This window comes from Schistocerca americana, chromosome 2 (assembly GCF_021461395.2).
Source record: "Schistocerca americana isolate TAMUIC-IGC-003095 chromosome 2, iqSchAmer2.1, whole genome shotgun sequence".
Lineage (NCBI taxonomy): Eukaryota > Metazoa > Arthropoda > Insecta > Orthoptera > Acrididae > Schistocerca > Schistocerca americana.
This window is the reverse complement of record NC_060120.1, coordinates 327,637,850-327,664,570: the sequence shown is the minus strand read 5'-3', so window position 1 is coordinate 327,664,570 and position 26,721 is coordinate 327,637,850. Positions and strand designations below refer to the sequence as shown.

Below are 26,721 nucleotides of genomic sequence, written 5' to 3'. Positions count from 1 at the left end.
ATTTCGCGTCTGTAGCACGTCATCTTTCTGGTGTAGCAATTTTAATGGCCAGTAGTGTATGTCACCGAAGCCAATGTATTCCCGAAATTTCATTATTCTATATTAATTATTTTTTGGTGTTGAGGTTTTTCATTAGTGTATTAGGTAATTTAAATATAATGGTCGTATAACACTCCCTTGGCGCACGCCCGAAGTTACTATTACGTCTGAAGAATACTCTCCGTTCTGAATGACATACTGTTTTCCCTTCAGTTCAATCACACATGTGGACTGATATACCGTGCGCTCAGGTGTTGTCCATTAGGCGGCAGTGTGTAACTACATCGAACGCCTTCCGCCTTAGCAAGCGATAAGAACCGCTATTAAATGCCTCGGAGATCTGCCGAAGCATTAGACGCTGGTCGATAGCGATTCGAGACTCCCGCCGCCATGGATCGCAAGCTGCTACTGACGTTCGCCCTTCTGCTTGTGGCCCTCGTCTGCAGCGCCGCTGCCGAGGAAACCAAACCTGCCGGTATGTGACGAGGCACAGCAGTTGGCTTCTGGGAAACATTCCTGTAGCTCCATTGTTTACGTATTACGTCAGAATCCAGGCCTCATAGCAACGATTATCTGTGTCTTTAACCGGAAGCCTGAGTTATAGACATATACAAAATGTTTCCATATCTGTCTATCTATATAAATAAAAATCGGTTGCCGATGTATGAAAGATCATCTCTTGAGAACGTCTCGCCCGATTTGGCGGACTTTTTGTGTTCTTAATAATTGTCAAGACATGGTTCGTATGAAAGAAAATTTTTGGAAAAACCCACTGAAAAAGTCGGAAATATGGTGGTATTTTTGTATGAAAACATCGATGAAAGAAATTTGCCTGTCGATTTGATAGTTTTGTTGTCACATGTTTTCTCAACTACAAAAACAACAAATGTGGCATTCACTGTCGCATGTTTTCGTAACAACAACAAATTCCGTATTGAATATTGATATTTTGCGAAAAATAATACAATTGAAAACGATATTTCAGTGTGTTATCGGCGGGAATCATATCTCTGGTGTGTTGTAAAGATTGAGTTGATGACAGTTCGAGGTAATGTGGTGGGTTGCGAGCATTCGATTGATTTCAGTTCGTCGTTTAATTCCTTGGAAAAAGAAAATGCCACCAGTGAGGCGTCGAAATATCCATCGGCGTAACAGCAACACAAGTCAATGAGACTGACGAGGGGCGTCTGAGGGTTTGAATGCGGGGCACTAAGGATTTCTCACGCGCGTTCCACTATGATTCCACGGTAGTCAATTCCGATGTAACATAATTCATTTCAGTACATACATTTCTTAGATAACATTCGGCTTGATGAATCTATTCTCGATTCCTGAGTGACGTACAACGAATAATATTCGGCTTGATCTATCTATTCTCGATTCCTCATTAACGTACAACGAACAACCCCCTGCGATGTGTTTTTTATTTTTAATGGACTTGTAGTCCAGGGTGATATTATTCTCGATTCCTCATTTACGTACAACGAACAGGGCAGTGACTGCATCACTGCAATTCACTTTGGATGTGTGGCGGTGGGACTTGTAATCCCGTACCACTCTCTGACGGTGAGAGCGCTGCATGAGTCTGGCAGAAAAATTTTATCCAACATGGGCAGGTGAAGTTGTGCTGCGATGTCATTAAAGACATGTTATATAACAAAAACTTTCTTGCAAAACCAGCTGCGAGAAAGAACATGCTAAGCTATGCTGTAAAATTTGCGGTTTTTCCTTTTCGCAGTCGTTTTCAACATAAAAGAGGAGGGTTGTGTTTACGGCTAACTTTATAATCCTACCTGTTAGTAGATTAAAACCATGCAAAATATTGTCATTTAAGCTATTATCCTCACAGATCCACCAGCTGGAAAAGTCTCTCTCATACTCCGTGTACTAATAATTCCAATCGAATTACCCATTCATTTTGACTTCTGTTACCAATAAAGGTTTCGTTTGCAACACCAATAAATAAGAATAGGGGTGGGGGGAGGAGAATATGGACAGAAGGAGGGAGGAAATTGATATATGGTAGATGAAAGAGGATGTGGTCAGAGAGATGAGGGAGGAGATGGATAGATAGTGTGGGAGTGGAGAGGAAGGTGACGCACAGAGATAGGGGAGAGGAGGAAGAAATGGACACAGGCAGGGGGCAGGACGAAGGGGATATAGAGAAGGGGGCAGAAGGAGATCAGGATCTGTATACAATTCCCATACATATTTAGCAATTGCGAAGTATTGCTGGGCCCACTCGTAAATAGATAAAGTAACACAATCAAACTGTCGTTGATTTGTTTTCACTTAAGTATTTAGTAATCTGACTGTCGTTGTTAGTACCGTAAGTACTAGTATCTTAGGCATAATATAAAACCAGGAATGATGCCACGGATTAAAATTGTCTGCCCGAACATAATCAGAACACCGCGTTGATTCTAGCCACACAAAATGTCCCCAACAACTAAAATAACTTCCCTTTTAACTTTATTTTCAAAATCAAGCGCACAAAACTCGCTGAAGAAAGGCTGTGTAAAAGATCAACTAAAAGAAAACCATGATGTAGTAAAACAGCGAAGTATGCTAGTTCAAATACCAAAGAAATTAATATTTCATTGTTGATGCGGGAAACTATAAATGTGAACAATAGATTGCGTTGAAAAGCAACACGTTGCACTATATGATCTTCTAATGCCCCAACCAAATGAATTTTAAAATTAGTGTAGTCGACGTTCGTGCTTCGGTGCCCTACTCAATAATTCTTCTTTCTTTTATGGAACTTCGTAATAAATAAACAATCAAGTAAAAACCACTGAAAATTTTCAAACGTTAACAATCTTATTTGTTTGATGTTTTATTCAGAAATAACACAAGTACTTTATTCACTTTTAGCCGATTTAGTTTCTTTCAGTTTAAAAGTACAATAAATTTTTCTCAATCTATAGCGACAGTGTGAGACATAAAATAATTTCAGGAGAAATCGGTTAAAAATACTTATGAATAACAAAGCTCTCTTTGATATAGCATGTGCGACAGAAAAATTATGAACATCTGAGCTCTGTTTGATGTAGCATGTGCGACGGAACAGTTACGGTTGATGAATAAACGAAAAATATATCTATTCAAAAAAGCAGATAAAAATTCTCTTGACGGCTTCCTGATAGACAATCTCAACACCTTCCAAATTAATAATATAAGTGTAGACCAGATGTGGCTTGAATTCAAAGAAACAGTATAGGCAGCAAGTGGGAGATTAATACGAAATAAATTAACAAACGACGGAGCTGATCCTCCTTGGTACACATAACGGGTCAGAACACTGTTGTAGAAACAACGAAAAAACGTGCCAAATTTAAACAGACGCAAAATCTCCAAGACTGGCGATCTTTTGCAGAAGCTCGAAATGTAGTGCGGACTTCAACGCGAGATGCTTGTAACAGTTTCCACAACGAAACTTTGTCTCGAAACCTGGCAGAAAATCCAAAGAGATTCTGGTCGTATGTGAAGTATGTTAGCGGCAAGAAACAATCAATGCCTTCTCTGCGCGATAGCAATGGAGATAATATCTAAGACAGAGCTGCCAAAGCAGAGTTACTAAACACAGCCTTCCGAGATGCCCTCACAAAAGAAGACGAGGTAAATATTCCAGAATCCGGATCAAGAACAGCTGCCAACGTGAGTAACGTAGAAGTAAATATCCTCGGAGTAGTGAAGCAACTTAAATCACTTAATAAAAGCAAGTCTTCTGGTACAGACTATATACCAATTAGATTCCCTTCAGAGTATGCTGATGCATTAGGTCCATACTTAACAATTATATACAACCGTTCGCTCGACGAGAGATCCGTATCCAAAGACTGTAAAGTTGCACAGGTCACAATATTCAAGAAAGGTAGTAGGAGTAATCGACTAAATTACAGGCCCATATTGTTAACGTCGATATGCAGCAGGATTTTGGAACGCATATTGTGTTCAAACATTATGAATTAACTCGAAGAAAACGCTCTACTGGCGCACAGTCAACATGGGTTTAGAAAACATCGTTCTTGTGAAACACAACTAGCTCTTTATTCACATGAAGAGTGCTATTGACAAGGGATTTCAGATCGATTCCGTATTTTTGGATTTCTGGAAGGCTTTTGACGCTGTACCACACAAGCGGCTTGCAGAGAAATTGCGTGCTTATGGAATATCGTCGCAGTTATGTGACTGGATTTGTGATTTCCTGTCAGAGAGGTCACAGTTCGTAGCAATTGACGGAAAGTCATCGAGTAAAACAGAAGTGATTTCTGGTGTTCCCCAAGGTAGTGCTATAGGCCCTTTGCTGTTCCTTATGTGAGACAATTTGAGCAGCCGTCTTAGGTTGTTTGCAAATGACGCTGTTGTTTATCAACTAATAAAGATATCACAAGATCAAAACATATAGCAAAACGATTTAGAAAAGATATCTGAATGGTGTGAAAATTGGCGGTTGATCATAAATGACGAAAAATATGAGGTCATCCACATGAGTGCTGGAAGGAATTCGTTAAACTTCGGTTACACGATAAATCAGCCTAATCTAAAGGCCGTAAATTCAACCAAATACCTGTTGTTGTTGTTGTGGTCTTCAGTCCTGAGACTGGTTTGATGCAGCTCTCCATGCTACTCTATCCTGTGCAAGCTTCTTCATCTCCCAGTACCTACTGCAACCTACATCCTTTTGAATCTGCATAGTGTATTCATCTCTTGGTCTCCCCCTACGATTTTTACCCTCCACGCTGCCCTCCAATACTAAACTGGTGATCCCTGGATGCCTCAGAACATGTCCTACCAACCGATCCCTTCTTCTGGTCAAGTTGTGCCACAAACTTCTCTTCTCCCCAATCCTATTCAATACTTCCTCATTAGTTATGTGATCTACCCACCTAATCTTCAGCATTCTTCTGTAGCACCACATTTCGAAAGCTTCTATTCTCTTCTTGTCCAAACTATTTACCGTCCATGTTTCACTTCCATACATGGCTACACTCCATACAAATACTTTCAGAAATGACTTCCTGACACTTAAATCTATACTCGATGTTAACAAATTTCTCTTCTTCAGAAACGCTTTCCTTGCCATTGCCAGTCTACATTTAATATCCTCTCTACTTCGACCATCATCAGTTATTTTGCTCCCCAAATAGCAGAACTCCTTTACTACTTTAAGTGTCTCATTTCCTAATCTAATACCCTCAACATCACCCGACTTAATTCGACTACATTCCATCATCCTCGGTTTGTTTTTGTTAATGTTCATCTTATATCCTCCCTTCAAGACACCATCCATTCCGTTCAACTGGTCTTCCAAGTCCTTTGCTGTCTCTGACAGAATTACAATGTCATCGGCGAAACTCAGAGTTTTTATTTCTTCTCCATGGGTTTTAATACCTACTCCGAATTTTTCTTTTGTTTCCTTTACTGCTTGCTCAATATACAGATTGAATAACATCGGGGAGAGGCTACAACCCTGTCTTACTCCCTTCCCAACCACTGCTTCCCTTTCATGTCCCTCGACTCTTATAACTGCCATCTGGTTTCTGTACAAATTGTAAATAGCCTTTCGCTCCCTGTATTTTACCCCTGCCACCTTTAGAATTTGAAAGAGAGTATTCCAGTCAACATTGTCAAAAGCTTTCTCTAAGTCTACAAATGCTAGAAACGTAGGTTTGCCTTTCCTTAATCTTTCTTCTAAGATAAGTCGTAAGGTCAGTATTGCCTCACGTGTTCCAGTATTTCTACGGAATCCACACCGATCTTCCCCGAGGTCGGTTTCTACTAGTTTTTCCATTCGTCTGTAAAGAATTCGTGTTAGTACTTTGCAGCTGTGGCTTATTAAACTGATTGTTCGGTAATTTTCACATCTGTCAACACCTGCTTTCTTTGGGATTGGAATAATTATATTCTTCTTGACGTCTGAGGGTATTTCGCCTGTTTCATACATCTTGCTCACCAGATGGTAGAGTTTTGTCGGGACTGGCTCTCCCAAGGCCGTCAGTAGTTCCAATGGAATGTTGTCTACTCCGGGGGCCTTGTTTCGACTCAGGTCTTTCAGTGCTCTGTCAAACTCTTCACGCAGTATCGTATCTCCCATTTCATCTTCATCTACATCCTCTTCCATTTCCATAATATTGTCCTCAAGTACATCGCCCTTGTATAGACCCTTTATATACTCATTCCACCTTTCTGCTTTCCCTTCTTTGCTTAGAACTGTGTTTCCATCTGAGCTCTTGATGTTCATACAAGTGGTTCTCTTATCTCCAAAGGTGTCTTTAATTTTCCTGTAGGCAGTATCTATCTTACCCCTAGTGAGATACGCCTCTACGTCCTTACATTTGTCCTCTAGCCATCCCTGCTTAGCCATTTTGCACTTCCTGTCGATCTCATTTTTGAGACGTTGTATTCCTTTTTGCCTGCTTCATTTACCGCATTTTTATATTTTCTCCTTTCATCAATTAAATTCAATATTTCTTCTCTTACCCAAGGATTTCTACTAGCCCTCGTCTTTTTACCTACTTGATCCTCTGCTGCCTTCACTACTTCATCCCTCAAAGCTACCCATTCTTCTTCTACTGTATTTCTTTCCCCCATTCCTGTCAATTGTTCCCTTATGCTCTCCCTCAAACTCTGTAAAACCTCTGGTTCTTTCAGTTTATCCAGGTCCCATCTCCTTAAATTCCCACCTTTTTGCAGTTTCTTAAGTTTTAATCTACAGGTCATAACCAATAGATTGTGGTCAGAGTCCACATCTGCTCCTGGAAATGTCTTACAATTCAAAACCTGGTTCCTAGGAATTACAATTACGAACAACTTAAACTGGAAGCAACGCATAGAAAATGTTGTGGGGAAGGCTAACCAAAGACTGTATTTTATTGGCAGGACACTTAGAAATTGTAACAGATCTACTAAGGAGACTGCCTACACAACGCTTGTCCGTCATCTTTTAGAATACTGCTGCGTGATGTGGGATCCTTACCAGATAGGACTGACGGAGTACATCGGAAAAGTTCAAAGAAGGGCAGCATGTTTCGTATCATCGCGAAATTTGGGAGAGAGTGTCACTGAAATGATACAGGATTTGGGCTGGACATCATTAAAGAAAGGCGTTTTTCGTTGCGACGAAATCTGCTCACGAAATTCCAATCGCCAACTTTCTCCTCCGAATGCGAATATTTTGTTGACACCGACTTACATAGAGAGAAACGATCATTACGATAAAATAAGGGAAATCAGAGCTCGTACGTAAAGATATAGGTATTCGTTCTTTCCTCACTCTATACGAGATTGGAATAATAGAGAATTGTGAAGGTGGTTCGATGAACCCTCTGCCAGGCACTTAAATGTGATTTGCAGAGTACCCTAGATGCGAAAAATTACTCGAGCAGATGCTTCTTCCGAAGATATCAAAGAATTCCAGGCACGTCTGGTGTTACTGATACGTTTAGCATATCAGCACGAATGCATACTACAAACAGAATCTGCAGAAAGAGCTAAAAAAGCAATGGCCTGTCAACAGTTAGTTCTAGAAGCATAAGGAAGCGTAGTGTCATTCGCTTGAAGTGGTTTAGGCCAATCGCACTGTGTTACGAGTATTCTGCTGAGGAATAATCATAATATGAGACGTGAACACGAAAACTGAAGTAGCGTCTTTTAATATTAATTATACAAGGAGGCCAATTATCCTTACATAATTCTAAATGTACTTTGGCCATAGATGTGCAAAAAGAAAAATTATGTGTGTATGTAGCTGTTAAGGGTGATAAAAGGGCAGCTTTCACATTGATAACACTGATGTTTCATTCTCTATCACGCATTAAAATCTCCTGTATCTGAACATCGAAAACTGAAGAGCTACCAACCTCTGCCCTGCGCACCGGTCGAAATGATACACGAAAGTAACAAGATTTCGTGAAATCGCGTCCTAGGGGCTTTAATGTTTACATGGTTCATTTGCAGTAAAACATGCATACCGTGCAGCTACAATGCGACAATCGCTAGTCGATGATGTTGTCAACAGTGAAAATCGACATATCGTAGAACTGTAAATAACGTTGTAGATTGGCGTCGATACTTTGCTTACGTTTCTGTAAGAGTACCTGTGTGGTCATTTGCTCCCATTACCAGAAAATTCCTAATTTTTAATATCTTCATTTTCAATAACTACGACTTTCGACTTCCCTTATTATATTTGTTTTTGGGTATGCCTAGAAGGAAAATGCAAATAAGTCAGATTGAAAGCCGCAGAGCTAGACAGATACTCTTTTTGCGTGGAGGAAGTAATAGCAATGTGGACAATCATAACAATAATGCATCTGTTTTATTTAACGATCATAAAATTAATACGTGAGCATCGTAAATCGAATTTTTAAAATTAATTATACAAGGAGCCAATGAAACTTACATGATTCCAAAGAAACTTTGCTGTGGATGTGCACAAAAAAAACATGTTTTATACGTAGCCATTAGGAGACATAAAAGGAAATAGATACATACATGCAAAAAGTTTACTTTTTGTCTCTGACATTGCTAGCGACTTCTACCACGCGTAACTATCAGGTTTTGTTTCCATCACTTTTCTGACTGGTATGATGCAGCTCGCTGCGTATTCCTCTCCTGCAGCCTAAGTCTCCAGTTGCTTGCTGGATGTATTCCAATCTCTGTCTTCCATCACAGTTTCTACCCTCTACAGCTCCCTCTAGTACCATGAAAGTAATTCCTTCATATCTTAACAGATGTCCTATCATCCTCTCCCTTCTCCTCGTCAGTGTTTTCCACATATTCCTTTCCAATTCCGCGCAGAACCTCCTCATTCCTCACCTTACCAGTCGACCTAGTTTTCAACATTCTTCTGTAGCGCCACTTCGCAAATGCCTCGATTCTCTTCTGTTCTGGTTTTCCCGCTGTCCATGTTGAACAACCATACAATGCTTTGCTCCCAACGTACATTCTCATAAATATCTTCCTCAAATAAAGACCTATGTTTGATACTAATAGACTTCTCTTGACCAAGAATGCCCTTCTTGCCAGAGCTAGTCTGCTTTTGATGTCCTCCTTGCCCCGATCGTCATTGGTTATTTTACTGCCTAGGTGGTCGAATTCCTTAACTTCATCTACTTCGTGACCATCAACCCTGGTGTTAAGTTTGTTGCTGTTCTCATTTCTGCTACTTCTCATTAGTTTCGTCTTTCTTCGACTTACTCTCAATCCATATTCTATATTCATTAGACTGTTCATTCCATTCAGTAGATCTTGTAACTCTTCTTCACTTTCACTCAGGATAGCAATGTCATCAGAGAATCGTATCATTCGTATCCTTACAACTTAAATTTTAATTCCACTCCCGAACCTTTCTTTTATTTACATCATTGCTTCTTCGATGAACAGACTGAACGGTAGGGGTGAAAGACTACTTCCTCTTCTCACACCCTTTTTAACCTGAGCACGAAGTTATTTTCAATAACTGCGACTTTTGACTTCCCTTATTATATTTGTTTTTGGGTATGCCTAGAAGGAGAATGCAAATGAGTCAAATTGAAAGTCGCAGAGCTAGACAGATACTATTTTTGCATGGAGGAAGTAATAGCAATGTGGACATTCATAATGATAATGCATCAGTTTTATTTAACGATCATAAAATTAATACGTGAGCATCGTAAATTGAATTTTTAAAATTAATTATACAAGGAGCCACTGAAACTTCCGTGATTCCAAAGAAACATTGCTGTAGACGTGCACAAAAAAAACATGTGCATACATAGCCATTAGGAGACATAAAAGGAAATAGATACACACATGCAAAAAGTTTACTTTTTGTCTCTGACATTGCTACCGACTTCTACCAATCGTAACTATCAGGTTTTTTTCCATCACTTTCTGACTGGTTTGATGCAGCTTGCTGCGAATTCCTCTCCTGCACCCTACGTCCTCAATTATTTGCCAGATATATTCCAATCACTGTCTTCCACCACAGTTTCTACCCTCTACAGCTCCCTCTAGTACCATGAAAGTCATTCCTTCATGTCTTAACTGATCATAATAAGAATCGTCGTCCATTCTTATTATTCCCTCTTGGCTCTTGTACATTCTGTATATTACCCATCTCTCCCTATAGCTTACCCTATTTTTCTCAGTATTTCGAAAATCTTACACCATTTTACACTGTCGAACGCTTTTCCCAGGACGACAGATCCCATGAACGTGTCTTGATTTTTCATTAGTCTTGCTTCTATTATCAACCGCAACATCAAAATTGCCTTTCCTAAAGCGAAACTGATCTTATCGAACACATATCAATTTTCTTTTCTATTCTTCTGTGTATTATCCTGGTCAGCAACTTGGGTGAGTGAGCTGTTAAGTTGACTGTGCGATAATTCTCGCACTTGTCAGCTCTTGCAGCCTTCGGAATAGTGTTAGTGATATTTTCCCGAAAGCCAAATGGTATGTCGACAGACTCATGCACCCTACACACCAACGTGAATAATCGTTTCGTTGCCACTTCCCGATGGTTTTAGAAATTGAGATGGAATGTTATCTATCCATTCTCCCTTATTTGATCTAAAGTCCTCCAAAGCTCTCTTAAATTTTGATTCTAATACTGGTCTATCCAGGGAGACAATATTCTGCTGCCATTGTCGAAATTCCACTATGACAACTTACATAAAACCGTTGGCGTTCAGTGTTCTCATTTCTCCTTACCTTTTTAGTCTTCATTGCCTTTATGCGTTCCAATTTACATTTGTTGTAGCAGTGTATCTTCCATACTGCTATACTCGCATTTGAAGGCCTTGTTTCAGTAGTGACAAACCTCCAATTTTGTTCTTTCAGAGGTAGTGAGGCTTAAACATAATTGAGTAATGGTAATAGAAAGAAACGGTAGTCCCTTGCAACGAGCAATATTTCAGGTTGTATGAATTCACTACAGTTCTTTTCATAATTTCATGATGCTGCCTGCTTAAGAGTTTTCTTAAAAACATCATACTCTTTTATTTTTCATTCAGTTCGTGTCTACTGCTACCTTAAACTCCCGTTCATCAAATGTCGGTAACATATGTTACCGACATTGTGTGAAATCCCGGTATTCTATAGAATGCTTAGGTGATGTACACAATGCCTGATGGTTTTGGGCAAACTATGAAATACAAGTTTTTTGTGAAAATGCTGCATACTTAACCTAGGCATTCTATATAATTCCTAGGCATTATACAGAATGACCAGTACCATTTACGCAAAGTATTAAAAGGGCGCAAGATGAGACCCCTTTATTAATAAATAGGCATTTGAAACTGAATAAACAAAACTATGAAATAAAGCAGGGATATTCTTTATGGAAAACAATGTAAGCAGAAGTCAGATTAAAGTACTTGTTACAGTGAGTACTCACACAAAAAACACTTTATATTTTGGCAATTCGATCTTGTACATACATTTTAATGCGAACAGAATATTGCTACTGGTAAAACAGAAAGCAGACCTACGTGTTGCACCAGGGAAGGCTAGAGTGACATTTTGAATTGTACTTAATTTTCTTTTCAAACAAAAACACCTCATACTTTGGCATTTCGTGTTGCACATACACCTGACGAATCCTTGGCCGCTTCCTGTGGACTGAGAATCAGCTGCAAGTGTTTGGTGGAACGTGTTCAATTCTCATGAAGTTCTTTGGACATACTGTGAATTCTGGTCTTGCGTAGAGCTGCTTCAAGATTCCTTCTCCAGTTCGAAGTCGGTAAAAGCTATATTCCGCCACGTTCATAACAACGGCCAACAGATTCTGTGAGTCACCCAGCCCTTTGTCGATGTCGGGAATTGGAAGTCGCACAGTGGCACCCAAAGGCACAGGACGATTTTTATTATCAGAACCCATTCTCATTTTTTGGCCTAAAACTCATAGTTCAGTTTCGATTCCGCTTTAGTTTGAGTGGCTTTCTCAATATTGAAGCAAACACTGCACATGGTGCTAACACCATAACCTTCTATTTCATTGCCGTCATCGTCTTTAGGAGAATGTACTCAGATTACATGAACGTTTTGGCAAAATTTTTGACATGTATGAGCACCGCTGGTTTCTTTTAAGGAGACGTAACATGTATCAGAAAAAGGATTTTCTGTAACCACAGAAATGGAAAGCTCTTCGGTAACCAAGGCTTCGTTACTGTTTTGGTTTCCTCCAACATGGATTCCATTCTCAGATAGTAGTGGTCAATCCAAGGATTGGTTTGCAACAGCTACAATGGCAGCTTGTCTCCATTCTGTGCGTCTTTCAGCTTTTCTCTTCATTTCTTTATAGGTGTTACATCCCACATCTTTCACGATTTGATCGATGTACCTCAGTCGTGGTCTTCCTCTTGGTCTTTTTCCCTCGACATATCCCTCTATGATTGTGTTCAGGAGTCCTTTATGTCTTCATAGATGGCCTGTAAATTTCACTCTTCTTTTAACAATGAAACTCCAGAAGCTTCTCTTCTCGCCTGCTCTTTCGAGAACCACTTCGTTTGTGACCTTGTCGATAAATTTTATTTTGCGCATGCGTCTATAGCACCACATTTCAAAAGAATTTAGCTTCTGGTCTTCCTCTGTCCCTAGAGTCCATGTTTCACACCCATAGCATGCCACACTCCACACATATGGTTTCAAAAATCTTTTCCTGATTTCAAGGCTGATGCTCTTAGATGTTAAGATGTTCTTCTTCTTGTTAAAAGCAGCCTTTGCTTGAGAAATTCTACTTCTCACTTCTGCCTTGCTCCTTCCATCCCTGGTAATATTACTGCCCAGATAAGTAAATTTATCAACTTGTTCAAGCAGTTCATTGCCTACATGAACTTGGACTTTCACTTGATCTTTTTCGTAGCATGCCGTTACTTTTGTTTTTGCTTTATTATTTCTCATATTACGAAGGCAGTTCAATAAGTAATGCAACACATTTTTTTTCTCGGCCAATTTTTGTTGAAAAAACCGGAAATTTCTTGTGGAATATTTTCAAACATTCCCGCTTCGTCTCGTATAGTTTCATTGACTTCCGACAAGTGGCAGCGCTGTACGGAGCTGTTAAAATGGCGTCTGTAACGAATGTGCGTTGCAAACAACGGGCAGTGATCGAGTTTCTTTTGGCGGAAAACCAGGGCATCTCAGATATTCATAGGCGCTTGCAGAATGTCTACGGTGATCTGGCAGTGGACAAAAGCACGGTGAGTCGTTGGGCAAAGCGTGTGTCATCATCGCCGCAAGGTCAAGCAAGACTGTCTGATCTCCCGCGTGCGGGCCGGCCGTGCACAGCTGTGACTCCTGCAATGGCGGAGCGTGCGAACACACTCGTTCGAGATGATCGACGGATCACCATCAAACAACTCAGTGCTCAACTTGACATCTCTGTTGGTAGTGCTGTCACAATTGTTCACCAGTTGGGATATTCAAAGGTTTGTTCCCGCTGGGTCCCTCGTTGTCTAACCGAACACCATAAAGAGCAAAGGAGAACCATCTGTGCGGAATTGCTTGCTCGTCATGTGGCTGAGGGTGACAATTTCTTGTCAAAGATTGTTACAGGCGATGAAACATGGGTTCATCACTTCGAACCTGAAACAAAACGGCAATCAATGGAGTGGCGCCACACCCACTCTCCTACCAAGAAAAAGTTTAAAGCCATACCCTCAGCCGGTAAAGTCATGGTTACAGTCTTCTGGGACGCTGAAGGGGTTATTCTGTTCGATGTCCTTCCCCATGGTCAAACGATCAACTCTGAAGTGTATTGTGCTACTCTTCAGAAATTGAAGAAACGACTTCAGCGTGTTCGTAGGCACAAAAATCTGAACGAACTTCTCCTTCTTCATGACAACGCAAGACCTCACACAAGTCTTCGCACCCAAGAGGAGCTCACAAAACTTCAGTGGACTGTTCTTCCTCATGCACCCTATAGCCCCGATCTCGCACCGTCGGATTTCCATATGTTTGGCCCAATGAAGGATGCAATCCGTGGGAGGCACTACGCGGATGATGAAGAAGTTATTGATGCAGTACGACGTTGGCTCCGACATCGACCAGTGGAATGGTACCGTGCAGGCATACAGGCACTCATTTCAAGGTGGCGTAAGGCCGTAGCATGGAATGGAGATTACGTTGAAAAATAGTGTTGTGTAGCTAAAAGATTGGGGAATAACCTGGTGTATTTCAATGCTGAATAAAACAACCCCTGTTTCAGAAAAAAAATGTTATTGATCTGCCCTCGTATATTCTTCCCCCATAACTTTTCCATTCTATTCAGTAGGACTACAAGATCTTCTTCACTTTCAGCCAGGACAGCTATATCATCGGCATATCTTATCATATCTATTCGTTGGCCATGAATTACGCTTTATTAAACGCCGTCAGGCAGGGATGACGTCGAGAGACCTACTCTAGCTTTGTAGCCGAACAGAGCTTTGTGTGATGACCTTTTAATCCCAAAATGGAAAGCACTGTTTTTCGTAAGTTGGACTAACCGCAGTCTATCATTCCAGCAGCTAGTTTTTTCATCTTGCAGCCAAGAACACAGTATATTCTCAATGTCCTGATTTGCTATTTTGACGCTCCCCTGACTTTGTCGGCGTCGCGGCTTATCATGGACGACTGTCAAGGTGAACCAATACTCCTTTAGGCTGCTTGTCATATTGTCTGCAAATTCCCTGGCTTTATAGGACTATAGAAACATTGGAGCACCAAGCAACGTAAATACATCGATTAGGAAAGGCTACTTCTTCCGCTCTCTTTGGTTTCAGAGCCCTGAGAATTACAAAATTAGTGAGATGATCTTGGCACACCACTATAAACTTGTACTCTCTATCGGGAGGGAACTGAAAATGGATGATATCGACTTGACAACGGGAACGGAATTCTGAAAAAAACCATTGCCTTGGCCACAACACCTTCTTTTAACACATTTTTGCTTCTTCTGGCAAGGCTCACAAAGGTGAATGACGGCCCAATATCATGACGGGAGATGTTCTTATACTTGGGTGAAAATTCTTTCAACATCCTGTCCCGCCCTCCATGACCAATAGCCAAATGGGCCTTATGGAGTATGTCAAATAACTCGGATCCGGCGGTGTAAAGATTAATAGCACTCGAACCTTCCTTAACAGGATAGATCAACTTAGTCTTATACGAGGTGCGGCTAGAAAAAAACCGGACTGATGCTGGAAAAAACATTTATTTACAATTATTTACAATTTCATGTTATCTCCTTCAATGTACTCTCCTCCTCGGTCTCTACACCGCTCCATACGAATTTTCCACTGTTCATAGCAATGCTGCAGATCATTTTCGGTAAGTCCATACATTACTTCCGTCGCTTTTTCTTTTACTGCTTCAACAGTCTCAAATCTAGTTCCTTTCAAAGCTGACTTGACTTTAGGGAAAAGAAAAAAGTCACAGGGGCCCAAATCAGGTGAGTAGGGTGGATGATCTAAGATGGGAATGTTGTGTTTTGCCAAAAACGTCTTCACTGACAACGCACTGTGAGCTGGGGCATTGTCTTGGTGAAGGATCCATGACTTTTTTCTCCACAAATCGTTCAGTTTTCTCCGTACTCGCTCACGTAGGGTAGCCAGGACCCTAACGTAGTAATGCTGATTCACTGTTTGTCCCTCTGGTACCCAATCAATGTGCACAATCCCTTTGATGTCAAAAAAAACAATCATCATTGCCTTGAATTTCGATTTTGACATTCGTGCTTTTTTTTGTCGTGGAGAACCAGGAGTTTTCCAATGCATCGATTGGCGTTTAGTTTCGGGATCGTAAGTAAAAAACCACGATTCATCGCAAGTAATAACATTTTGTAAGAAGGTGGGATCACTTTCAATGTTTTCCAGGATGTCAGAACAAATCATTCTTCGGCGTTCCTTCTGTTCAATTGTGAGACACTTTGGAACCATTTTTAAACACACTTTGTTCATGTTGAAACTTTCATGAAGAATCTGCCTAACACTTTCCTTGTCAACTCCTGTTAACTCAGACACTGCTCTGATTGTTAAACGGCGATCTTGTCGAACAAGTTTACCGATTTTTTCAATGTTTGCATCAGTTTTTGCTGACAATGGTCTGCCAGTGCGAGTGTCATCACTGGTGTCTTCGCGGCCATCTTTAAATCGTTTAAACCACTCAAACACTTGTGTTTGCGATAAACAATCATCGCCGTACACTTGTTGTAACATTACAAACGTTTCACTTGCAGATTTTCCTAGTTTGAAACAAAATTTGATGTTAACACGCTGTTCTTTCTGTACACTCAACATTTTCCGACGCACAGACAAAACGTCAACTACTTAAAACAGACGCCACGGGCAGACTGAGTGCAGGAGGCAGATGAAACTCGCGCAGTAGGCGGAGCGAGAGTCACGTGACAGGCCACGCGACTTTCAGCCTTATTGCATTCGTTTTATTGTTTCACCAGTACTAGTCCGGTTTTTTTCTAGTCACACCTCGTATTGTTTCAGCAATCAATAGTCCCGTGGTTCCATCTTCGTGATCGTCTTAGCCTTTTTCACATCGTTGGCTGACATTTGGTTTCACTTAGGAAAACATAGTTTTTAGCTGTATTGGCTCTTACTTGAGATAATTCATCGCAGTAGCGTCGTTGCATGACAGCATGGCGTAATTCCTGTCTTGGCACTACACACTCTCCCGAGGAGGTGATACAAGAACAACGAGAAAGGATGACGGGAGAGCGAGCGTCTGTCGAACTTCAGCCAGATGCCATACACTGGAGAACTATTATGGCGATAACCGTCGTGTGGTAGTGGAACCTCGTCTGCGCAACCATTAAACAAACAACCGAACGGCACCGCAGACAGTGGTAACGGGAAAAAATGGTGGGATTAGGCGTATTATATACTTTGGCAGCGGACAATCCGGCAAAATATACAATACCTAGGTAATGTGTAAAATATCAATCTTTTCACACTTTTACGTTCGATTTCGGAATTCTATACATAACCTAGGCATTCTATAGAATGTTGGATTTCACACAATGCCAGTAAAATGTGCATCCTCGCGTTTATGTCTTCCCGCCGTCTGAAGTTAGCTATATAACTCATCATAAGATAATTACTCATTAGTTCCCAGAATGAGATTTTCACTCTGCAGCGGAGTGTGCGCTGATATGAAACTTCCTGGCAGATTAAAACTGTGTGCCCGACCGAGACTCGAACTCGGGACCTTTGCCTTTCGCGGGCAAGTGCTCTACCATCTCACGCCCGGCACTCACAGCTTTACTTCTGCCAGTACCTCGTACGAGGTACTGGCAGAAGTAAAGCTGTGAGTGCCGGGCGTGAGTCGTGCTTCGGTAGCTCAGATGGTAGAGCACTTGCCCGCGAAAGGCAAAGGTCCCGAGTTCGAGTCTCGGTCGGGCACACAGTTTTAATCTGCCAGGAAGTTTCATACTCATTAGTTCTTACTTCACTGCATTTTAAGTGTGTGTTAGCGTTTTTCGGTTTACCGTAGAAGTATCGTCATGTGTAAAAAATATAGTTGTTGTCGTAGGCTAGCAAGTATGGCGGAAACATATCAGGACTGTGGGCTGGTGTTTCATTGAGGAGACTGTACTGGGGAGGCCAGTAAAACATCAGATGAGGCTCTGTCATGGAGCTGTAGATTATGCAGTCGAGACAAGAGAATCTTGGAATAGGGAGGAAAGATTTGTGTCCTTCAGGCACGATTAAAGGTAATGGATTTTGAATTGGATAGGTTGAAAATGGAAAGAGACAATGGGAACTGGTAAAACACAACAAGCAATAACCAACGGGAGAAAACCTACAAAGATCGCAGTTCAGACTCCCATTAATAATCATTTTGATATGCTACCTGAAACACGAGAAAATCCTAAGCCTGTGTTTGAGTCAAGTAGAAAGCAGCACACCCATAAGAACAACATTCAAGACTAATTAAGTAGAAAAGTCACATAGGAAGAAAAGAGCCCCGCTGCTATGTATCAGTCAAGCGAGGGGTTTAGGGCAAATGCTACGAGAAAAACCAAGTGTAGATTACCAGATCATAACCACTGTGAAACCTAGTGGCGAGCTTAGCTAGGTGATGGAGAACATAATTTTGTGTCGAGTTTCTGATGAAGAAGATCAGGTGCTTACAGCAGCAGTTCTAACATGCGTGAGACTGGTTCTGATCTACCTTCCTAACACAGTTGGACAAGGACGCTCTGTGGCTGTTTTAGGAATTTATGCTGAAACTACGGCCTGCAAGGTAGGAAGACACCAGCTCACCATGCAGAGTTCAGAAGAGTGTAGCAGTACGGAGAGTGATGTAATGAGACAATGAGCTCAGTGTCGGTTCCACTACGCTCCCTGCAAAGGAAACATCATCGCTAACAGAAATGAGTGTATGGGTTCAGGTATAACTATATGTTAGCAAGAATGAAAATCTTAGATTCTCGTTATTAAGGTTATTTTTACTCTAAGTATGACCTCATGACATAGTAATCATAATTATAATGTGTACAAGATGGTAAAATGTTGATATTGGGTGTTCACAACTGTGAAGCGAAATTCTAAGGTTCCAGAATGAAATTTTCGCTCTGCAACGGAGTGTATGCTGATTTGAAATTCCCTGGCAGATTAAAACTGTGTGCCGGACCGAGACTCGAACTCGGGACCTTTGCCTTTCAAATCAGCGCATACTCCACTGCATAGTGAAAAGTTCATTCTGGAAACATGCCCCAGGTTGTGGCCAAGCCATGTCTCTGCAATATCCTTTCTTACAGCAGTCCTAGTCCTGCAAGTTTTGCAGAAGAACTTCTGTGAAGTTTGGAAGGTAGGAGACGAGGTACTGGGGAAAGTAAAATTGTGAGGATGGGTCGTGTGTCGTGCTTGGGTAGCTCAGTTGGTAGAGCACTTGTCCATGAAAGGTAAAGGTCCTGAGTTTGAGTCCCGGTCCGGCATGCAGTTTTAATCTGCCAGGAAGTATTCTAAGGTTCTTCAGAAGTAAGATGGTTGATGACCATGTTGGGGGTCGATAGAATACAAAAAAATTAAATACAATTGGGGCCAGAGATATTAATTAAGCTAAAATGTGCAATGAAAGTACCCAAAAATGAATGGTGTCTGTATAGGGTATGTAAATATCACTGCAAATATAATTGCAGAATTAAAACAGTTCAGTAACTTCAGAGTATAAAGCACTGTGCAGTGGCTGATCAGTCCTTTCTGTTATATTGGATATATCGTGTGTTTTCCTTTCAATTAAGCCCGACAATCGTGAATATGTTTAACTACAAGTCACGGTTGAATGTACGAAAAAAATAGGAGACGACCACAGTTCCGAGTGTCGGTTGAATATCACGTGCTGCATGAGCGCGCATGTTTACCTTTCGTCGTCGGCGGCAGTGGCTGTTGTCGGCATGAACTGTGAACCTGAGAATCTATTCTAAGACTCTCTCGGCTGTTAAACACCGTGTGATACATTTCCTATGCATTAGGTGAAGCCTAGACTCCTAGTTATAGCCTACTAAGTTTATTAGCATGGTGCACGTCATTTAGATGGAATAGCGTGTACATCTTTGATCTCAAATTTCTCGCAAGCGTTAACTGTCAGTGGTCGGTGCAATTCTCCATACTAGGAGACTTTGCAGTTTAACTCCTTATAGATGGAATAGCGTGTACATCTTTGATCTCAAATTTCTCGCAAGCGTTAACTGTCAGTGGTCGGTGCAATTCTCCATACTAGGAGACTTTGCAGTTTAACTCCTTAATAGGCTGCGTTCACACTGCCGGCCGGGCCGAGCCGAGCCTGGCCGGGCCGCCGCCCGCTTCGATATCAAACACATGGTTTTGAATTGCGGTGTTCACACCGGCGGCCGGGCCGCGCCGACACGGCGTGAGCCTCCCGGAGCCGAGCCGACGACATTCGGAGTGTTTAATATTGCCGGCGCGAGCCGACCGCAGGCGCGAGCCTGTGGAGCAGCACTACAGCTTCTGCAGTACACGCATCACACGTCTCCCTTCTGCTTTCATCACAAGTGGGACTGAACACGTCTTTTATTTTAAGATGTTACCTCACATTTCACAATCAGTGAGGAAAAATTACGTTTATTATGATGATACATGCGATATTACTTTTATTTCATTTATTTAATCTACCGTATTTGCATGCATTTACAACAATAGCTTGCCAGCGATCGCGGCATTGCCGCCACTGAATAGTTCGCATTTACTTGTAAACGGAGACAGATATGAGTGTCACTGAGGGACGGAAAGGTGTCCCTACCAGATGATAATGCATTGTAAAGTCATGCTGTGGCAGTTCCTTATCAGTGGAGATAGAACCACTGAGTCAAAGGGCATTATCTCAAAACTCTTCGCCTATCAATCTGTCTATCTTACAAGGTAATGAAAAGAATTCTGTGAGGTCATCAGTGGCTCCACATGATGAACCATCACCACTGCCAAGCGCTGCATCATGAAGAAAAGAGAAGAAAAAAGTTGGAAAATTCTGAAGGAGTATTTCTGCGATTCTTCGTTGAAGGCACAGCAAGACATTACCCAAAATGACGAAGCTAATTACTTCCTAATGATTCTCAGGAGTCCCATAAACTCTCTTCCCCTCAGAGGTTAGTGTTTGTGAAATTTAAAATACAAAAGCATGACTACAATTAACTGGAGGTAGCGAATGCTGTACAAAGTTCTACCGTAAACCAAAAAGTGTGTACTAACGAATCTTACCTTATCGTTATACACAATTTTTCTTCTGCTGTTATACTTCTGCGAAAATTTGTGTTCTGTTTAGAAATTTTGTCTTGAATGTTCTGCAGCACATACTGAAATGTATGATGATTCATTCTGTAATTTGAATAAAATTTTTCAGGATAGTTTTTAAGTTCTTCATATAAAGAGAAAAACTCTCCTAAATGCAGAGTCAAAACAATACCAATAAAAGAGTGAAGACATTGTTCTACACAGCACAGACTAGGTAAATGCGAGCAGCTGTTGGCTGCAGCTGCGTTTTCTACTGACTTGCTTGTCAGCTGTCGAAGGGTGGGGATTTTTTAAAATTTATTTATTTGGCCTCCGGCAGCTGACATCCATTTAGCCAAAGAGTGGGTATTACCTTGACAGTGCAGCGCAGCCCGCCAAGGAAGAAAAAAAAAAACAATGAAGAACAATGAAACGCACATCTGTGTCGATGTACAGTAGTTTCATTAACTCTCCATTATTTTTTCTGTCAAAGTAGACAACGAGACTACAGAATTGCGCTTCAGTTTCTGCAGTAAACGTATCACAAATCTCCAGTTTGTTTTTGTGATTAGTTTTACACCACTGATCACTAGTAATTAGTTTTTTTCTGTCCTGCATTATATGACTACATTAAACCAAGCTGTAACCGCTCGAACTCCGTGGCTTGCGGACGCGGCACTGACGCCACTGAATATCTCGCATTCCTTGTGGCCAGAGACAGATATCAGTGTCATTATCATTTCAAAAACTTTTTGGTACTTTTAGCTACATTTCATTCGCAACAATGTATGGTGTAAAACGCATCTAACAGTAAGCTACCCGCTACGTAACTTTTTCACTACAAGATTTGTAAATCAAGTGCACAACGTTGACAAATAGCATCATTTCACAATGGCTGTTAAGAAATATGAAAAGATAAATGATTCAATACGAAGCTAAGATGTTACACTAGCACGTGTACAAAAATCAGATTTTTTAGCCGCATACTTTCTTCAAAATCGGTTGGGAAGCGTTACGAAACTAAGAAATCACGCGAAACGAAAAGTAGACTTTTTCATTTTTCGCGACGTAAGTAACGCTTTTAAGGAAAAAATGAGTTCATAAAACGATGTGGCGCAGTCTTATATGCCGCTAAGAATTTTTAAAACATGAAAATCGGAGAAGTGGATTTTCCCCCATTTCGCCGACCCGGCTCGGCGCGGCGCGCAGTGTGAATGCACTACTCGTCGGCCTGAGCTGGATAGGCACGAGCCGAGCCAGAAAGAGTTAAGATGAGCCTGTGTTGACATAATTATTCTCACAATCGTCTCAACGCAGCGCTAGTGGCCTCGCTCACTCTATGATTTGCTGCAAGAGAAAAGCAAATTTTTCTGTCTGCATTTTGCCTATATCAAAGCTGGTGGTTTCGCTTTTTCTTTCTGGACAATGAGAGCGTTCATACTTGTTGTAATTCCATGCACTGGAGTTTCTGTGGCCTGCCAAAAGCGTCGTTTCTTTCGTAGGACAGAGACTAACTTCTGCTACCTAATACTGAGACAAACAGCTTTTTCCAAAATCAAATGTTCAAATGTGTGTGAAATCTTATGGGACCTAACTGCTAAGGTCATCAGTCCCTAAGCTTACACACTGTTGTTGTTGTTGTCTTCAGTCCTGAGACTGGTTTGATGCAGCTCTCCATGCTACTCTATCCTTTGCAAGCTTCATCTCCAAGTACTTACTGCAACCTACATCCTTCTGAATCTGCTTAGTGTATTCATCTCTTGGTCTCCCTCTACGATTTTTACTCTTCACGCTGCCCTCCAATGCTAAATTTGTGATCCCTTGATGCCTCAGAACATGTCCTACCAACCGGTCCCTTCTTCTTGTCAAGTTGTACCACAAACTCTTCTCCCCAATTCTATTCAGTACCTCCTCATTAGTTATGTGATCTACCCATCTAATCTTCAGCATTCTTCTGTAGCACCACATTTCGAAAGCTTCTATTCTCTTCTTGTCCAAACTATTTATCGTCCACGTTTCACTTCCATACATGGCTACACTCCATACAAATACTCCTCTATACTCAATGTTAACAAATCTCCCTTCTTCAGAAACGCTTTCCTTGCCATTGCCAGTCTACATTTTATAATCTCTCTACTTCGATCATCATCAGTTATTTTGCTCCCCAAATAGCAAAACTCCTTTACTACTTTAAGTGTCCCATTTCATAATCTAATTCCCTCAGCATCACCCGACTTAATTCGACTACATTCCAATATCCTGGTTTTGCTTTCGTTGATGTTCATCTTGTATCCTCACTGTCCATTCCGTTCACTACTTAACCTAAATTATCCTAAGGACAAACACACACACCCATGCCCGAGGGAGGACTCGAACCTCCGCCGGCACCAGCCGCACAGTCCACGACTGCAGCGCCCTAGACCGCTCGGCTAATCCTGCACGGCACAGCTTTTTTCCACGCGGGTTTTAACACAGGTGGCCACAGTGCGTCACCAATGTTTTAAGTTGGGTTTCTCCGGACGCCTATCTCCCATCTCCAGCTGTGTTCCTGCAGAAGGGCTTTCGGAAGGGTCGTTGTTAAAATCAGGGACAAGGGCGGCTTTTGCCGGCGGCCTGCACAGTGGCTGCCCTGAAGGCTTCGACCGAACATGGGACGAGCGTTGCCGTCATAAAATTCTCCTTTCCTCTGAACTGCGACTCATAGCTCAGGTCTGGGAAATCACTTGCATGCAATTACTAGTGTGAGTGTTAGTGGGTTATATTCCCAAAATGTCGGCTTGTTTATTCGATTTGCCTACCAATAAAATTCATACATTTTCACGTAACTATCTTGTGTGACATATCAGTTTCATAAGAATTGTTTCAGGAATTCAGTGTGTGTTATTTGACTGACGCCTTACGGAGCAGGATACAGCCTTACTAACAACTTAGAGAATACACTGAGGTGACATAAAACAGAGATACCTCCTAATATCGCTTCGGACTTCCTTTTGCCAGCATAGTGTGGCAACTCGACACGGCTTTGTCTAAACAGGTCTTTGGAAGTTCCTACAGAAATACTGAGCCATGCTCCCTCTATAGCCCACCACAATTGCGAAAGTGTTGCCGGTACAGGATTTTGTGCATGAACTGACCTCTAAATTATGTCACATTAATGTTGGATGGGATTCATATCAGGCAATCTGGGTGGCCATGTCACTCGGTCAAATTGACCAGAATGCTCTCCGAACCAACTAGGAAAAACTGCGGCTCAGTGACAATTCCATCATTGTTTGGGAACAAGAAATGCATGAAATGCAACAAATGGTCTCCAGAACAATTTTGTCAATTTGTGATCCAGCTGGTCAGTAGACCCAATCCATTCCATGCAAACACAACCCACACCATTATGGAGCCACCACAGGCTTGCACAGTGCCTTACTGACAACGTGAGTCATGGCCTCATGGGGTCTGCGCCAATCAAACTGGAACCAGGACTCGTCTGACAAGGCAACAGTTTTCCAGTTGTCTAGGACGCAACCTAAATGGTCACAAGCCCTGGAGAGGCACTGCAAGCTATGTTGTGCTGTAAGCAAAGGCACGCGGGCCTCTTGTCTGCTGCCATAGCCCATTAACGCCTAATTTCGTCGCATTGTCCTAATGGATACGTTTGTCGTATGTCCCACTTTGATTTCTATGGTTAATTCAGGCAATGCTACTTATCCGTTAGCACTGACAACTCTACGCAAATGCTGGTGCTCTCGGTTGTTAAGTGATGGCTGTCGGCCACAGAGTTGTCCATGGTGAGAGGCAATACCAGAAATTTCGTATTCTTGGCACACTCTTGACACTATGCATCTCAGAATATTGAATTCCCTAACGATATCTGAAGTAGGATGTCCCATGCATCTAGCTCCAACTACCATTCCGCGTTCAGAGACAGTTAATTTCCGTCGTGGGCCCAGAATCACGTCGGAAACCTTTTCAAGTGAATCACCTGAATACAAATGATAGCTTTGCCAATGTGCTAACCTTTTATACCTTGTGTACGAGATACTAACGCCATCTGCATATGTGCATATCGCTGTCCCATGACTTTTGTCATCTTAGTGTAGTACTGCTTGTTGTCTGTGAATTTAGAGTAGATCAAAAGAATGTTTATCTAAGTACCCATTTCAGAACTAAACTACATAAAAATTACATTAACGCTGATGGTGACGTAGTATTTAAAATGCAGGGTGCTTCAAAAAGAATCATCCGATTTGGCAAGTCTATATTTATGAAACTAATAAACATATACAATGAATTTTGTTTTTTGATGAATGGAAAACTCAAAAAGCTTTTTTTCATACATTGTCATAGGTGTTCAATATACCCTTCTTGAGACACAGGGCGTATGTTATTGTGGCATCCAAATTGTTCCCACACTGCAGCGAGCACGTCTTGAGTTACAGCTTCCACAGCTGCTGTTATGTGATGTCTCAGTTCATTAATTTTTGTTGTTGGCGGAGACACATAAACAGAGTCTTTTATGAACCTCTGCAAGAAATAATCGCATACAGTGAAGTCCGGTGACCTTTGAGGTCAGTAATGTAAGGCTGAATCATTTGGTCCAGTGTGACCGATCCATCGTTCAGTAATCCTTTGATTTAAAAATTTCCACACTTCCAGATGCCAGTGTGGCGGTGCCCCATCCTGTTGGTAAATGAAGTCGTTCGAATCCGTCTCCAACTGTGGGAAAAGAAAGTTCTCAAGCATATCGAGATATGTGCTTCCTGTAACAGTGTTCTCGGCAAAGAAAAATGGGCCATACATCTTTTCCTGTGAAAATGCCAAAAACACATTAAATTTTGGAGAGCCCCTCTCATGTTGTACAACTTCATGTAGCTGTTCCATACCCCATATTCTCACATTATCACGCTTCACCTTTCCATTTAAATGGAATGTTGCCTCGTCATTAAGCACTAAGTGTGGAAGAAAACTGTCATACTCCATCTTGTCAAGAACGAAAAAGTACTCCACATGTTGTTGTTTGTCACCTTCACAAAGAGCTTGCAGTAGCTAAATTTTGTATGATCTCATCGACGCAACACACGCCAGACGGACATCGGGGACATGAGCTGTCGAGCTGCACGGCGACCGTATTTCTGCCGACTCCTTGTTATACTATGACGGATGCGTTCGACGTCTTTGTCAGACACTGAGGGACGGCCCGGCGATTTGCCTTTACACAAACAACCTGTTTCTGGGAACTGTTCACGCCATTTTCTAATGCTCTGTGCTGTGGGAGGATCCACACCACACCTAGGACGAATGTCACGCTGAACAGCTATTACTGACTCGCACTGCGCAAAACGTAGGACACAAAACGCTTTTTGTTGTCCCGACACCGTTTTTACTATAATTAAAGCGGGCGCACACTGCTGCTACCTAGCGGGAGCCATGTAACACTTGAGAGTTTACTCTTTCCAACACTGTGTCGTTCCCTCACATATCTCAAATAACAAAACAGTTATGATTTATTAAAACTGGATGATTCTTTTTGATACACCATGTATATTCTTATGCACAGCACTGAAGAACACAATTCGCTGGAGATTGTTTGACACCGCCATAACAGGCGGTGGCTTCGCTACGAGGGACGGCCACGGACACTGAAACAAGTACTGTTGCCGTTTCAGGGGGCATAAAGACGACTTACAACATCTGCTGGCTGGGCAACTGGGCGTGCGACTGCTACTGCAACTTGTTCGGCCAGCCGGGCTTCCAGGTGGGGCAGTGTGTCGCCGGGGACTGCCTCTGCACTTCTGGATAGCGAACCAGTGACTGAAACTGCGCTTCGACACCACAGGTAACCGCGTGCTACTGCCATCAATATCTGTTATGTGTGACATACCGTGTTCTCAGAATGAGATTTTCACTCTGCAGCGGAGTGTGCGCTGATATGAAACTTCCTGGCAGATTAAAACTGTGTGCCGGACCGAGACTC

General features: G+C 41.7%; 1 long non-coding RNA gene across 1 annotated transcript in view; it reads left to right on the top strand.

Moving 5' to 3' along the window:
* The first annotated feature begins 389 nt into the window (after window positions 1-389).
* Window positions 390-26,721, top strand: part of LOC124596650 — a 65,741-nt gene continuing 39,409 nt past the window's right edge. Inside the window, exons 1-2 of the long non-coding RNA XR_006978335.1 lie at window positions 390-514; window positions 26,414-26,583. This is a non-coding gene — a long non-coding RNA (uncharacterized LOC124596650). The remainder of the gene's footprint in view (window positions 515-26,413; window positions 26,584-26,721) is intronic.